This window comes from Oryctolagus cuniculus, chromosome 6, assembly GCF_051225735.1.
Source record: "Oryctolagus cuniculus isolate XC-2025 breed Fujian yellow rabbit chromosome 6, ASM5122573v1, whole genome shotgun sequence".
In the NCBI taxonomy this organism is placed as follows: domain Eukaryota; kingdom Metazoa; phylum Chordata; class Mammalia; order Lagomorpha; family Leporidae; genus Oryctolagus; species Oryctolagus cuniculus.
Window position 1 is genome coordinate 88,347,634 of NC_142872.1, and position 14,013 is coordinate 88,361,646.

At 42.1% G+C, this 14,013-nt stretch overlaps 1 protein-coding gene and 1 long non-coding RNA gene across 4 annotated transcripts in view; one reads left to right on the forward strand and one right to left on the reverse strand.

Moving 5' to 3' along the window:
• NKAIN3 (sodium/potassium transporting ATPase interacting 3) overlaps window positions 1-14,013 on the forward strand; it is a 770,560-nt gene that overhangs the window by 34,099 nt on the left and 722,448 nt on the right. The window lies entirely within an intron of this gene.
• The window catches only part of LOC127490577 (uncharacterized), a 65,342-nt gene that overhangs the window by 24,139 nt on the left and 27,190 nt on the right, over window positions 1-14,013 (reverse strand). The gene's annotated exons all lie outside the window — the stretch shown is intronic.

Below are 14,013 nucleotides of genomic sequence, written 5' to 3' on the forward strand. Positions count from 1 at the left end.
TCCACAGTAGAGAGCTAGATTGGAAGAGGAGCAGCTGGGACTCAAATTGGCGCTCATATGGGATGCACGAGCTTCAGGACAGGGTGTTAACCTGCTGCACCACAGCTCCGACCCCAATAATTAAAATTTATAATCCATATATTCGGGGGCTGGTATTGTGACATGGTGCATAAACCTGCTACCTGCAACAGTAGCTTCCTATATGGGTGCTGATTGGAATCCTGGCTGCTCCACTGCTGTACTAGCTCCCTGATAATGTGCCTGGGAAAGCAGCAGAAGGTGGCCAAAGAACGTGTTTCCTTGCCACCCATGTGAGAGAGACAATGATGGATTTCCAGGTCCCTGGCTTCAGCCTGGCCCAGACCAGTCATTGTGGCCATTTGCAGAGTGAACCAGCAGATGGAAGATCGTACTTTCCCTGTTAACACTGTTAGCATTCAAATAAATGAATAAATCTTTTAAAGGTGAACCAACGGAAGGAAGACCTTTCTCTCTCTCTCTCTCACTGTCTAACTCTGCCTGTCAAAAAAAATGTAGATAGACAGATAGATGATATATCAGTAAGTTTCAATTTTAATAATGATGCATGGAATGTCTTTTAAGAAAATGTCTAAAACTACCTTTGGCAGTCAAGATAAATACTATTGAAATTAATAGAAGTTTATAATTATAGGTCAAGTGCATTTCAGGTACATGTTTTGAATTTTATTTATAAACTTGAAAGGTAGGGGGAGAGAGAGAGAGAAAGAGAGAGAGTGTTCTTGTCTGCTGGTTCACTCTCCAAATGTCCACATTGGCTGGGGCTGGGCCAGCTGCAGCTTGGAGTCAGGAACACAATCCGGCTCTCCCATTTGAGTGGCAGGAACCCAACTTGTGATATGAGATATGGGCATCCTGAGTGGTGTCATAGCTGGTAGGCCAAATGCCTGCCTGTGCTTCAGCTACGTTTTTTAAGGTGAATTTGTCAAGGTACTTTTTTTCTTACGTATTTTCCAGATTCTGCCTAATTGATAGTTTGGAACAAAACAGAAGGTGGTTTGTGTTTGTGAACATTTGACTTCCTCCAAAATTATACTTGGAATCTGGGCAGAAATGTATAGACATGTTGGGGTAAGAGTGACCGAGCTTCGTTGATGATTGCTAATGACTGTCCCTCACACTCTTGACCCCTCGGAGCTGCCTCTCCCGTGGGCTGTGGTGGTGACTGACCTCTCATCAGAAAGAAAGGTGAATCATTATCCTTGATATGTCATAGTTTGTGTGGTATAGAAATTTACCATCTTCTCTGAAACTGACTGATACATAGTCATCTTTAAATATAAGATTAAATTTATTTATGAAATCTGTTTTGCGGTTATAAATATTTATTTTTCTTCTGTGAAAAAGATTAAGGTAAATTAATATGGACTTTGGCCATAGCCTTGAATGAAGTTTGCTTTATTTTCTTTTATCATCTTCTAACTATCTGAAGAGCTCTACTTTTGACAGGGCTGAAGTAACTGGTTTTAAGTTCCTGCTTTTGATGTAAAGACCTCTAGAGTGTGACAAAAATCGACGAGGCTGTTGTTGTCAGGTTTTCAGGTGTGGTACAACAGGCGTGCGGGTCTTGATCTTGTGAGAAAGGGGACCCAATGGGTACTTTTCCAATGTTGGGCAGGAATCTAGAGCCTAACTACACTGTGTATGCTCTGACCTACATTTCCATAAGTCCCGTTGCATCCCTAATCTCTGGTGACCACCAATTTACTGTCTACTTCTATGAGCTCAATTTTGATAGATTCCACATGTGAGAGACTGTGAGATATTTGTTTTTCTGTGACTGCCTTATTTAACTTTACATAATGCTTTCCAGGTTCATCCATGTTGTGGCAAAAGATAAGATTTCATTCCTTGTGTTGTATGCAGATTTTATAATAGTTTTATTCATGATACTCCCAAACTGGAGACAACTCAACGCCCATCAGTGGAAAAATGAACAAATTTGGTACTACTCACCAAAGAGAAAGAATGAACCAGTGGAACAGTAACACAGATGAGTTTATAATGAGAGAAAACATGCTGGCATAATCTTCCAGGAGAAAAGATGGGCATTCTTATTGTATAAGATACGAAGTTCAAGTACTACCATTGTGACTGTAGTGGTTTCTGACTGGTGGCAGAGGAGAAAGTGGGTTGATAGAAGATGGCAAGTCACCTTTCTGGAAGTGGCTTGTATTTCAGTAGCCAAAGGTGGTGTATACAGTGGGTCACATTCACTGAACTGTATAGATAAGGTCTTTGTGTTTTACTCTCTGTAAATCTTTCATTAATCAAAATAATTTAAAGTATTCATCTGTAGCTTATCTTTTAAAGTCTGAATTTTTTTGGTATGTCACATTTAATGAATGCTATTTTTTGTTGCAGATTTACCTGCTAATTAGCTTTCTTAGTTCTGCATTTTGATGACTGTAGAGATTATGCTTTCAGTAGTCTTAAGTCACTTATGCATTTTATTCCTTCATTAAGAGGCATGTTAGTGCAGACAACATTTTTTCCTATTTTTTTAACCACTTTGTCCATTCTTTGTAATGACCAATTAATTGTTAATAAATTGATTGTGGACTTTTGAAAATGCATAATTAGAATATTTTCCTTTCAAGATCTGGCTTTTATTATTGTTGTTCTGAGAATTTCTGGCTATTGGGAACAAACACAAACAGCTCCCCCACGAGAACTTCAGGCACTTGGCTTATTAGTGAGTTGTTTTGCAGCAGATTCATGGCACAAACCTGTCTGTGGAAGAGACCTGTGGTGCTTTAATAGCTCAGCAGACTGCAGGAAAGAAGAGGGAAGAAAAATTGTCCATTCTTGCACTTTACAAAATCATGCAACTTTAGAAATTAGGGAATCTCCTGAAACACTATTAGGTCAAAGAGGAAATATACAAGATGTCTAAAGAGAAACCATATAATGGGTAGCACAAAAATAGCAAGAATTCTGAAAGTGATGTGTAAAAATTAAAGTTTGCCCACAAAAATTGAAGTGCCTCATTTATGCCCATTTTGAACTCTTTCACTTTGCCTTTCTGAGATCTTATAATCATATAATCAAATATTATATAATATATAATAGAATATAATCATACATAGAATGCCACATTGGTATTCTCCAAGAGGGCATGGGAAGAAAGCCTCTGTGGGGTGGATGTGTCCAACAGGGTAGTAGTTGACTCCCTTCTGTGGCTGGGACTTAGTGGTTGTGACAGTGGTGGCCATTGTCTTTCCCATTGTTTTTTTTTATTTATTTATTTATTTATTTATTTATTTATTTTTGGTGCTTTCCTTGCCATCTTGTGAAGATGTCAACAGTGGTGCTGAATCTCAGTTCTTTCAAGATCCAGCAGTGGCAAAGTGCAGTGGGTTGACTTTCAAGAAGAAAAGGCCAAACCATGATTGTGATATAAACGAGATGCAGAAAGAAACTCTGAAACCAGAAAATCTCACACATGTAATTACCTAAATGTAAACTGATAATAATTCCTAGATTTGTGGGGTGCAGATTGTCTCCGTGACTTCTGAGTTCAATGCTTTAAGCATGCATCTGCAAGGAGGCTGATGGGGAAAATCGACCTTTTAGTGTTCAGATTCTCTTCAGTGTAGAGTAGCAAAGCATTATTTTAAAGTATGGGTCCAGAAGTGCACACAAATGACTCTATAATTTCATTTCAAGTGTATTGCTAGCCCTGGAAAATGAAGAAGCACCATCCCTGGGCCCTTCAACACTCATCATAAAACCTCTCCTTTTATCTTTTCGCTGATGGATCTTAGGTTTTACAAATGCTAAAGCACCCAAAATATAGCTTCACTAGAGACAAGAAAGTCACTAGAAAATTGAGGATGTATGTCTTCCAAACTATTGATCTGAAGTTGCCAGCTATAAAATCCTGGCAAAATAATGTTTCTACTGAGTTGTATATTTTATGGATGGCAAAATTTTACAGAATACACATTTATTCCCTCCTCCAAAGATAGCATCTACTTCTTTTGGAATATTCCAACTTTGGTGTCTGTCGTTGTGAGGAGCTGTGATGTTCTTTTAAGGTACCCCTGGAGTAAGACCTGCAGGTTAAGAGGCTGAACCAAAACCCAGGGGAGGCCAGAGTAGATTAAGTTGAACAACTCATTTAGGGAGTCTCTAAGTCCTTTCCCGGGCAGCACTGTGTGCACCAGGCTGTCCTCTTTTGTTCCCAGATGAGCGCTGAGTTAGGATTTCAAGATTAGAAATTAGAGGGGTTCTCAGAGCTCTCCATACATGCATGATTCTTGTTGATCCCGCTGACCATTGTTGATGACTCCTCTGGAATTCTGGATGAAGTTTCCTATCCCAAGGACTTCCACATTCCATGTCTGCTCAATCCCTTTTCCTCTATACTTGACAGACAAGGGTAACCCATTCATACAAAAATATCTGGGTCACATAGTTCAAAAGCAATGATAGTTTTCCTTCAATAAGTATTTTATATGATTTATCAACTCAGTTTTCTACACTAGATTGTTGGGGGGAGAAAGGAAAAAGCTAAATTAGACACAGTTTTTCTTCTAGACAGTTGAATCTGTTATGCACACGGGCTCACATAATTATTTATTATATATCTCCTTTTTTAGTAGACTCGTGGTAGCCTAGCTTTATGTTTTAAAGTACAAGATAAGATATTTATATCTGCATCCCAAATGTCTAGTCAAGTGTTTGATATATTGTAGATATTCAATAGAAATTTGTTCATTGAAATTGATTTTTTTTTTTTGACAGGCAGAGTTAGATAGAGAGAGACAGAGAGAAAGGTCTTCCTTTTCTGTTGGTTCACCCCCCAAATGGCCGCCGTGGCCGGCGCACTGCGGCCAGTGCACTGCACCGATCTGAAGCCAAGAGCCAGTTGCTTCCTCCTGGTCTCCCATGTGGGTGCAGGGCCCAAGCACTTGGGCCATCCTCCTCTGCACTCCTGGGCCACAGCAGAGAGCTAGACAGCAAGAGGAGCAACCGGGACAGAATCTGGCGCTCCAACCGGGACTAGAACCCGGGGTGCCAGCGCCTCAGGTGGAGGATTAGCCAAGTGAGCCGCAGCACTGGCCCAAAATTGAATTTAAAATAGAGCAAAGATGGCATGAAGGAAGGAAATGATTGTAGCAGAAATCCGAAGGCAATGGAATGTTATCATTGGACCATTAATTTGAGTCTAAGCTTCCTAAATTCAGCATCCTATCCCCTTTGTAAGAAGTTGTTCAAAATTTAGTTTCTAGGAAAATATAACATATAATCTTTGCCTTGAAAGTTAGAGTATAAAATTTTTCTTAGTGGACCTCATTGAAAGAAATATCCTTGACTTTTTTTTATCTCTATAACAAATATGCAGATATGTTCTTTTTAAACGAAGAATTCTCACATACTCACTCCAAAGACTAGACCATAATGCAATGATGGGGTTTTCTGTGGACTATAGATAATGTTGTCTAGGAATTTTTTATTTCTGTTGTAATTTAATACAATGGGACTTGCATAAATTAATTGACTCCTATGTAACCATCACTTTTCAAATGTTCTTGGCAAATTCCCAATACCCATCACTTTGTGATATTTTATCAAGTACCTCTACAATAACAAGTTATTCTTCTGATTAAGGAAAGTAGCCTGTACTTAGAATCCTGACACCAAGAGGCAAAGATGACCTTCAGTGGTTGTGGTTTAGGAGCTTGACAAGTATTCTTTCCTGGAAGGGAGCAAGTCCATTTTAGTACAAGATTGAGCTTCAGGGGCCGGTGCTGTGGTGCAGTGGGTTGACGCCCTGGCCTGAGGTGCTGGCATCCCATATGGGCGCTGGTTCGAGACTGGCTGCTCCACTTCTGATCCAGCTCTCTGCTATGGCCTAGGAGGGCAGTGGAGGATGGCCCAAGTCCTTGGGCCCCTGCACCCACTTGGGAGACCCGGAGGAAGCCTCTGGCTCCTGGCTTCAGATTGGCACAGCTCCGGCTGTTACGGCCAACTCGGGAGTGAACCATCAGATGGAAGACCTCTCCCTCTCTCTGCCTCTCCTCTCTCTGTGTAACTGACTTTCAAATAAATAAACAAATAAATCTTAAAAAAAAAAAAGAAGATTGAGCTTCAGCAGAGGTTTAGGGGAGCTAATGGAAGCAAGTTAATGACATTTGTCTTGCATAAGAATGTAGATACTTGGGAATATAAATTGTATTATTGTTTAATTTGTTTTAGAATATTTATTGTGGATTTTTCTATATGCCTTGCAGATGTTTTCTCTGAATGCATCTCATATTAAAGATTGAAAGGGTAACCAGTATGTATTTTATGTGGGACACATAATTCTTAAATTAATCACTCCTGGCCCATCTATATATATTAAGTCTTTTTGAGGGGCTCATGGCCTGTAGAACAAGTACATGGTCTTAGCAGTATCATTCCACAATCTGATTCTATCCTCACTATTCTGTCTCTCTCTCTGTGTGTGTCTCCCCTCCTCCTGCCCCCAGCAGGCCTACAACTATTTGTCTACTGTCCACCTGCAGGAAGCAGGAATACCTCATGCCTGCTTTGTGTGTGGAGATTGTCCTGGCTTGCACAGCATTGATAAAACCTGTACCTCACTTTTATATTTTTATTTATTTTATTTGCAAAGGAGAGACAGAGAGTGAGAGAGATATCTAGGGCCTGGGATTGCAGAACTCAATCCAGATCTCCCGTGTAGGTGACATGGACTCAATGACATGGACCATCACTTGCTGCCTCACAGGGGGTGCATTAGCAGGAAGCTGGATCAGAAGCAGAGTTATAATTTGAACCCAGACACTCTGTTATAGGATATTGGCGTTCCAAGGGCATTTTAGCCACTATGACAGATGTCAGCCTCATTACCTGCACTTTCTATACTTGATGTGCTTTCTCACCTAATGACTTTCCTTCCTCACCTGTCAACAACCTATGAAGACATGCAGTTCCAGTTTTTACAGGTCCTCCTCAATGAAATCTTCTCTAATCCTCCTACAAAAAGAAAGTTTTCCACTAGCTTTGTGTTTCCACAGTGTCTTTAGTAGAATTCTATTCTGCCTTCAGGGATACGTGCCTGTTCTGCATACTGACTGAAAGCTCTTTGAAAACACTGTTTTCATGAACATCTTTTCTTACATAGCCTAGTTCTCTGCTCACAGTAGGCACTCAGAAAATATTTATTGAAGGGCTTTGACAGGAAGTATCTCTTTCATATTCAACACTTATAATGTAACTACACAAAATATAGTAAATAAAATTATGAATATTTGGCACTTTCCTCAGTAGGGAAATTCTTATGTTCACAACCGATAAATCCTTAAGTGTATAGAAACTGATAAAGTAATGACATGTTTTGAATTTTTGAGAGGAAACAAAGCTTCTACTCTTCTCAAAAACATATAGAGGCCAGCACTGTGGTGCAGCGGATTAACGCCCTGGACTGAAATGCCAGCATCCCATATGGGTGCTGGTTCAAGACCCAGCTGCTCCACTTGCAATTCAGCTTTCTGCTATGGCCTGAGAAAGCAGTAGAAGATGGCTCAAGTCCTTGGGCCTCTGCACTTGCATGGGAGATCTGGAAAAAGCTCCATGCTCCTGGCTTCGGATGGGCACAGCTCTGGCCGTTGCGGCCAGCTGGGGAGTGAGCTATCGGATGGAAGACCTCTCTCTCTCTCTCTCTCTCTCTCTCTCTCTCTCTGCCTCTCCTTTCTCTGTGTAACTCTGAGTTTCAAATAAATAAATAAATAAATAAATTTTTTAAAAAAGGAAGACATAAACACTTCTCAGGTCCTTTTTTTTCCCTTTCTAGTCGTGTTCCAATGTCTGTGACGTGTTGTTGGGGGGTGACCTTTTAAATGGATAATTTTTCTTTGTAAATTCATGGAGTGCCTGACCCTCATTAAAATTTGTGGGGGTCTAGTAAGACATGGGTTTGTTTAAAAGGAAAGGAAACAAATACTTAAAGAGAATGGTCTCCTTCTTCGAATTTGTTTTGGATGTATTTACATCATTTATTTTTATTTATTTATTTTTTTAACAGGCAGAGTGGACAGTGCGAGAGAGACAGAGAGAAAGGTCTTCTTTTACCGTTGGTTCACCCTCCAATGGCCGCCACGGCTGGCGCGCTGCGGCCGGCGCACCATGCTGATCCGAAGCCAGGAGGCAGGTGTTTCTCCTGGTCTCCCATGGGGTGCAGGGCCCAAGCACTTGGACCATTCTCTATTGCACTCCCTGGCCACAGCAGAGAGCTGGCCTGGAAGAGGGGTAACCGGGACAGAATCCGGCGCCCTGACCGGGACTAGAACCTGGTGTGCCGGTGCCGCTAGGTTTAGGATTAGCCTAGTGAGCCGCGGCACCGGCCCTACATCATTTATTTAATTACTGTTGTTCCTCCAATGCTTTCTTTTTCTCTTAATGGAGCACTTTATTTATTTATTTATTTATTTATTTTTTAAAGATTTTTTTTTATTTATTTGACAGATAGAGTTACAGACAGTGAGAGAGAGGGGGACAGAGAGAAAGATCCTCCTTCAATTGGCTCACTCCCCAAATGGCCGCCACAGCCAGTGCTGCATGGATCCGAAGCCAGGAGCCAGGTGCTTCCTCCTGGTCTCCCATGCGGGTGCAGGGCCCAAGCACTTGGGCCATCCTCCACAGCCCTTGTGGGCCACAGCAGAGAGCTGGACTGGAAGAGGAGCAACTGGGACCAGAACCCGGCGCCTACATGGGATGCCAGTGCCACGGGTGGAGGATCAACCAAGTGAGCCACCGGCCCCCTCCCATGCTTTCTTTTTCTCCTACTGGAGCACTCTAATTATTACTTTTTCCCATATCAGTCCTAGGTTTTATTCTCTGATGTCTTATCCTTTGTACTCTCTTTCTATGTGTGTGTGCATGTGTGTGTGTGTGTATGTATGTTATGGATACACATAAAAATAACAGGTATATATATATATGTATATACTTTTTCTTTTAGCATTTAGCATTGTATTTTTTTTGCAGTTATTTTCTGGGTTACTGATTTGAGTCTCAAAGACCACTGCGCTCTCCTACTAAATTGTTCAGCCAGAAAATGAACTTTCGTAGCTCAAGAACATCTTTCAGGTGCTGCATTTGAGTTTTTTAGTGGGCTTTTATGTTTTTATTCAGAAATATCTGTCTGTTTCAGCAACTCTACTGGCTAGGTTTTCCCCTTTTGTTGCCACTAGATCTCCTCTATTGGGTTATTTTGATATGCTTGTGCTCATTTTCTGTCTTTCTGTCATATAGCCCACGTATTCATTTGCAGTGGGTAAAGGAAGCAAAAACACAGAAATGGGTGTGCCATCCTCCTTCCTTTAAGAAGCTTTCCTGTCGTCAAAATTCCCAGTATCCTTCAGATGTCCTCGTTTCAAAGATAGGAGCCATTCATGCCACTGGTTCAGCTACTTCTTGCTCTCTGGAAGGCCGTGGAGGTCTGGTCCTGTGTGTGCTGGCCTCTAATGGAGGGCAACATGCAATCTTTGCCCCAGGCATTCCTACTGACCTTAGGACAGCCAAAGACCTGTGTTCACCCCAGCTTCATGCAGACACAGAAACCACTTCAGTGTGTATAAGCTGCCCTGTAAGGGAGCTGAACTCAGATTCCTGTGTTCACAGAATTCTCTGCATGAGACCCTCTTTGGTTAGCTCTGCTAGACTTGAAGTAATATTTCTCATAAAGTGATTTTTCACAGGTGATTCTTTCAAGCCGTTTTTGTGGAGCATAATCCAATCAATTGTACTTGTCCATGTATTCAACAGTATTTGAGTACTTTGGGCTGTCAGAATTCTATGTGTTGGCCGGTGCCATGGCTCAATAGGCTAATCCTCCACCTTGCGGCGCCGGCACACCGGATTCTAGTCCCGGTCGGGGCGCCGGATTCTTTCCCGGTTGCCCCTCTTCCAGGCCAGCTCTCTGCTGTGGCCCGGGAGTGCAGTGGAGGAGGGCCCAAGTGCTTGGGCCCTGCACCCACATGGGAGACCAGAAGAAGCACCTGGCTCCTGCCTTCGGATCAGCGCGATGCGCCGGCCACAGCAGCCATTGGAGGGTGAATCAACGGCAAAAGGAAGACCTTCCTCTTTGTCTCTCTCTCTCTCACTGTCCACTCTGCCAGTAAAAAAAAAAAAAAAAAAAAAAAAAAAAAAAGAATTCTATGTGCTGTGTATTCAGTAGTGAACAAGGCAGACAAATCCATACCTTCATAGAGTTACATTTTTGGCAATCTCAAACTCACGTGTAAATATTCTGCTTTAGTCAAAAACGCACGGCACATCTGAGTGTTAAGCTAATCTGTAATCTGTAATCTGGTCTGTAAGACTGTGTCAAATCATTTAAAACATCACCACACGTTTTGACTATAGAAAATTCGCCCTGCCTTTGTGTTTGTTAAGACTTGAGTAATTTCATTTTTAACTAAAACTCTCTCTGTGCTCACACAAGAGACAGGATTTCTAGGGATGAGGATTTGGTTGTGAAGAATTGGAAGAGGGTGCTGGAGTGCCTGCTGGTATTTCCTGCTGGGATGTAATAAAGGTGGGAAAGGGGAAAAGTAGGAAGAGTCTGAATGACATGCCTGAGGCTGCCATGAACACACTGCCTCTGGAAAGGAGCTTGGCTCTTCCACTTTAGTGCATCAGAGTGCACTTGGTAGAGTGATTTTATCATGGGCCACCAGTAGTTTGGGTATGATAAGAAATGAAAATGCAATCCTGATAAGCATTAAGAAGAAATAGCTTGTACCCTGTGTTTGGAAATCTTTGAGTACATCATTCCATATTCAGGGGTGCATATAGTGAACTTACTGGAGTAAAAAATTTAAAAAGCGATATTTTATGGTTATTGCAATTAACATCTGCGAAGAACAAGAAAAGATGTGATTTACTGCAAGTGATTGAAACCTTGTGTTTTCACAGTGTAGTCTGAGAGAGACTGTGTTAACCTTTTAAATTAAACAAATATACATGGGAAAGAGAGAAAAGGAATATGTTCTTTAATGTCTACTTACTTGCCAACAGCTCCTCAATTCCTGCCTTGAGACCAGAGTTCCTTTTGGGTTCATGCTGGTCCACTCAGCCAGTGGCTTCTTCCTGACTGGCTTCCCAAACGTAGGAATTTCAAAGAATGGCCTTTAGTCTCTCCTCCTTCGTCTCACCTATCTCAATATCTTTTTCCATTTCCCTACCTCTGGCACCTGTTTCAAATTAGTTACTCATTACAGAAACCCAGCAACCTCAAACTCTCCTTAATCTCTCATTCTTGATCTGTCACCACGTCTTTTAGATTCTGTCTCCAAATAGGTACTGAATAGACTTGGCTTTCTCTGTACCCACCACCACTGCCCTGCAATAGCCCTTTAGCTTTTGTGGGATCAGTGCAACCCCCCACTAAATAGGTTGCTCAGTCTGCTCTTATTCTCCGCACAACTGTCATGGGGATCTTTGGAAAATTAGGTCTGATTCTAACATAGCTACAGCTTTCCACAACAATGAAGCTGGTAAACCCTAGCCCAAAGGCAGAGCTTGTTTTGAACTCTGACCCCATCTAACTTGAACTCCTGCCTATTGTGTTGTAGTCTCACTGGCCCCTTTATGCTGTCCTCCAAGCACCATGGCTTTTCTATTCAGAGCTCTCTTACTACTTGTCCTAGGTAGACCATGCAGCTCTCCTCTACCTTCTTTTAGAGGAGACAATTCCTTAAAATTTGAGAGGCGGGGAAAGTGTTATTATGGCACAAGGATCCAGGCACCACTTAAGATGCCCACATTGCATACTGGAGTGGCAGTTGAGTGCTAGGCACCCCACTTCCAAACCACCTTCCTGAAAATGCATCTGGGAAGGCAGTGGCTCAAGTAATTAGATCCGTGTCACCACCTGGGAGACTGATGGAGTTCCTGGCTACTGGCTTTGTCCTGGCCAAGCACTGGCTATTGTGGCCTTTTGGGGAGTGAATCAGCAGCTGGAAGATACATCACTCTCTCTCTGCCTTTCAAAACAAATTAAAATTAATTAATTAATTAAATTGGAGAGTCAGGGAGACAGAAAGATAGGCAAAGCTCTCATTTGCTCATTCTCTTCCAAAATGCTCACAATGGCCAGAGCAGAGCTGGCTGAAACTGGGACCTTAGAATTCAATCCAGATCTCCTATGTGGGTACCAGGGACCCAGGTACGTGAGCCATTATTACTGCTTCCCATGGTCTTCATTAGCAGGTATTTCTGTTGGAATGTGGATGTCCTAATCAAAATCTGAATTCTAAAATCCTTCCCAAGGTATCTTTTAAAAAAGAGAAACTGTATAAATCAGTTTTCCATTACTGTGATGAGATACCTGAATTTGGGTAAAGAAAAGACGTTTATTTAGTTCACTGGTTTGGAGGCTGAATATCCAAGCAGCATTGCACAGGTTCTACTAACTGCATGCCTGAAGGTGAATGGTATCACAATGGAAGGAGTGCATTGGTAGAGGCTGAGATCACATGAGACAGGAAGCCAGAGGAGAGAGCAAGGATTCACTGTGGTCCCACCAGAATCACATTAATCCTTGAAGAGGGCAGCATCCCCAGTGAGTGACCTCAGAATCTCCCATTAGATCCTTGTGCTTTTTAAGAGATCATTCCTCCTCTCAACATAGCCTCAAGGAGGACCGAGCTTCCAAGGTGTGCACTGGGAATAGACTCAAACCACATCCAGACTATAACAGAAGCCTTCTCTTTCTTTCCAACCCAAATGTATTCCTGCAGTTACAATTTTTGTTTTTGTCCCTTGTGGCATTTATTATAACCTGCAGCTGTGTGTTTATTTTGTGTCCTCCCAGACAGTGAGAAATCCATGGACTGGGACATGTTTCAGTCTTGTCAGTGCTGTAACCCTTTAGCCTCAGAGAACTCCTGCAGTCTAGTAGGTACTCAGTAAATGTTTGCTGAATGAATAAATGAGTGAATATGTGAATGAGAAGGTCAGAGATGAGAAAATAGTGCTTTGCCTGTGGCTTTTTTTTTTTTTTTTTTTTTTGGACAGGCAGAGTTAGACACACACACACACACACACACACACAGAGACTTATAGACAGAGAGAGAGAAAGAAAGAGAGAGGTCTTCCTTTTTCCATTGGTTCACCACCCAAGTGGCTGTTAACACCAGCGCGAGGCACTGATCTGAAGCCAGGAGCCAGGTGCTTCCTCCTGGTCTCCCATGCGGGTGCAGGGCCCAAGCACTTGGGCCCTCCTCCACTGCACTCTTGGGCCACAGCAGAGAGCTGGACTGGAAGAGGAGCAACCGGGACAGAATCCGGCACCCCAACCGGGACTAGAACCCGGGGTGCCGGTGCCGCAGGTGAATGATTAGCCTAATGAGCCATGGCGCCAGCCTCCCTGTGTTTCTAAGACATGGTTATTCCATGTTATGTGAACACATGGTGTCTAGTATACCTCGGCAAACCCTCATTTGGGTACTATCGTGAAACTGAGGACAGTTGAAATATGTGTTCTGGTTTGGTTACTGTTATCTTGCTAAGAAAATGTTTTTAGATCCTGAAGATATCTTGTTCTATAATTTTCCATACGACTTTTTATGTATCTGAACACTGAAGAAAGAAACCACCCCTTTCACCCACATCTGTTTTAATTACCTCCCTGATTGTGTGGAGCAGTGGTGTTAGTGGGGTGGGTGCTCAAATGAAAGCACTGTCAGGGTCTGTTTCACGGTAAATGGAGCCAGGATTGCTTGGCTCAACCTGATGGACTTCAAAATACTTCTCCACTGTCCACACAGGTCTGCCTCCCAGACTGGCAGATTCTATCACTCTGCTAGAACGAATGCTCCTCACAGTGACCGCTCATGATGGAAAGCATGAGGTGCTGCTCAGATGAAATTTATTTATCATTACAGATTTTTTTTGAAATATAGATAAATTCTATGTCCAAACTAATGTTAGAAAAATAAATAATTGGCTGTTAATTTA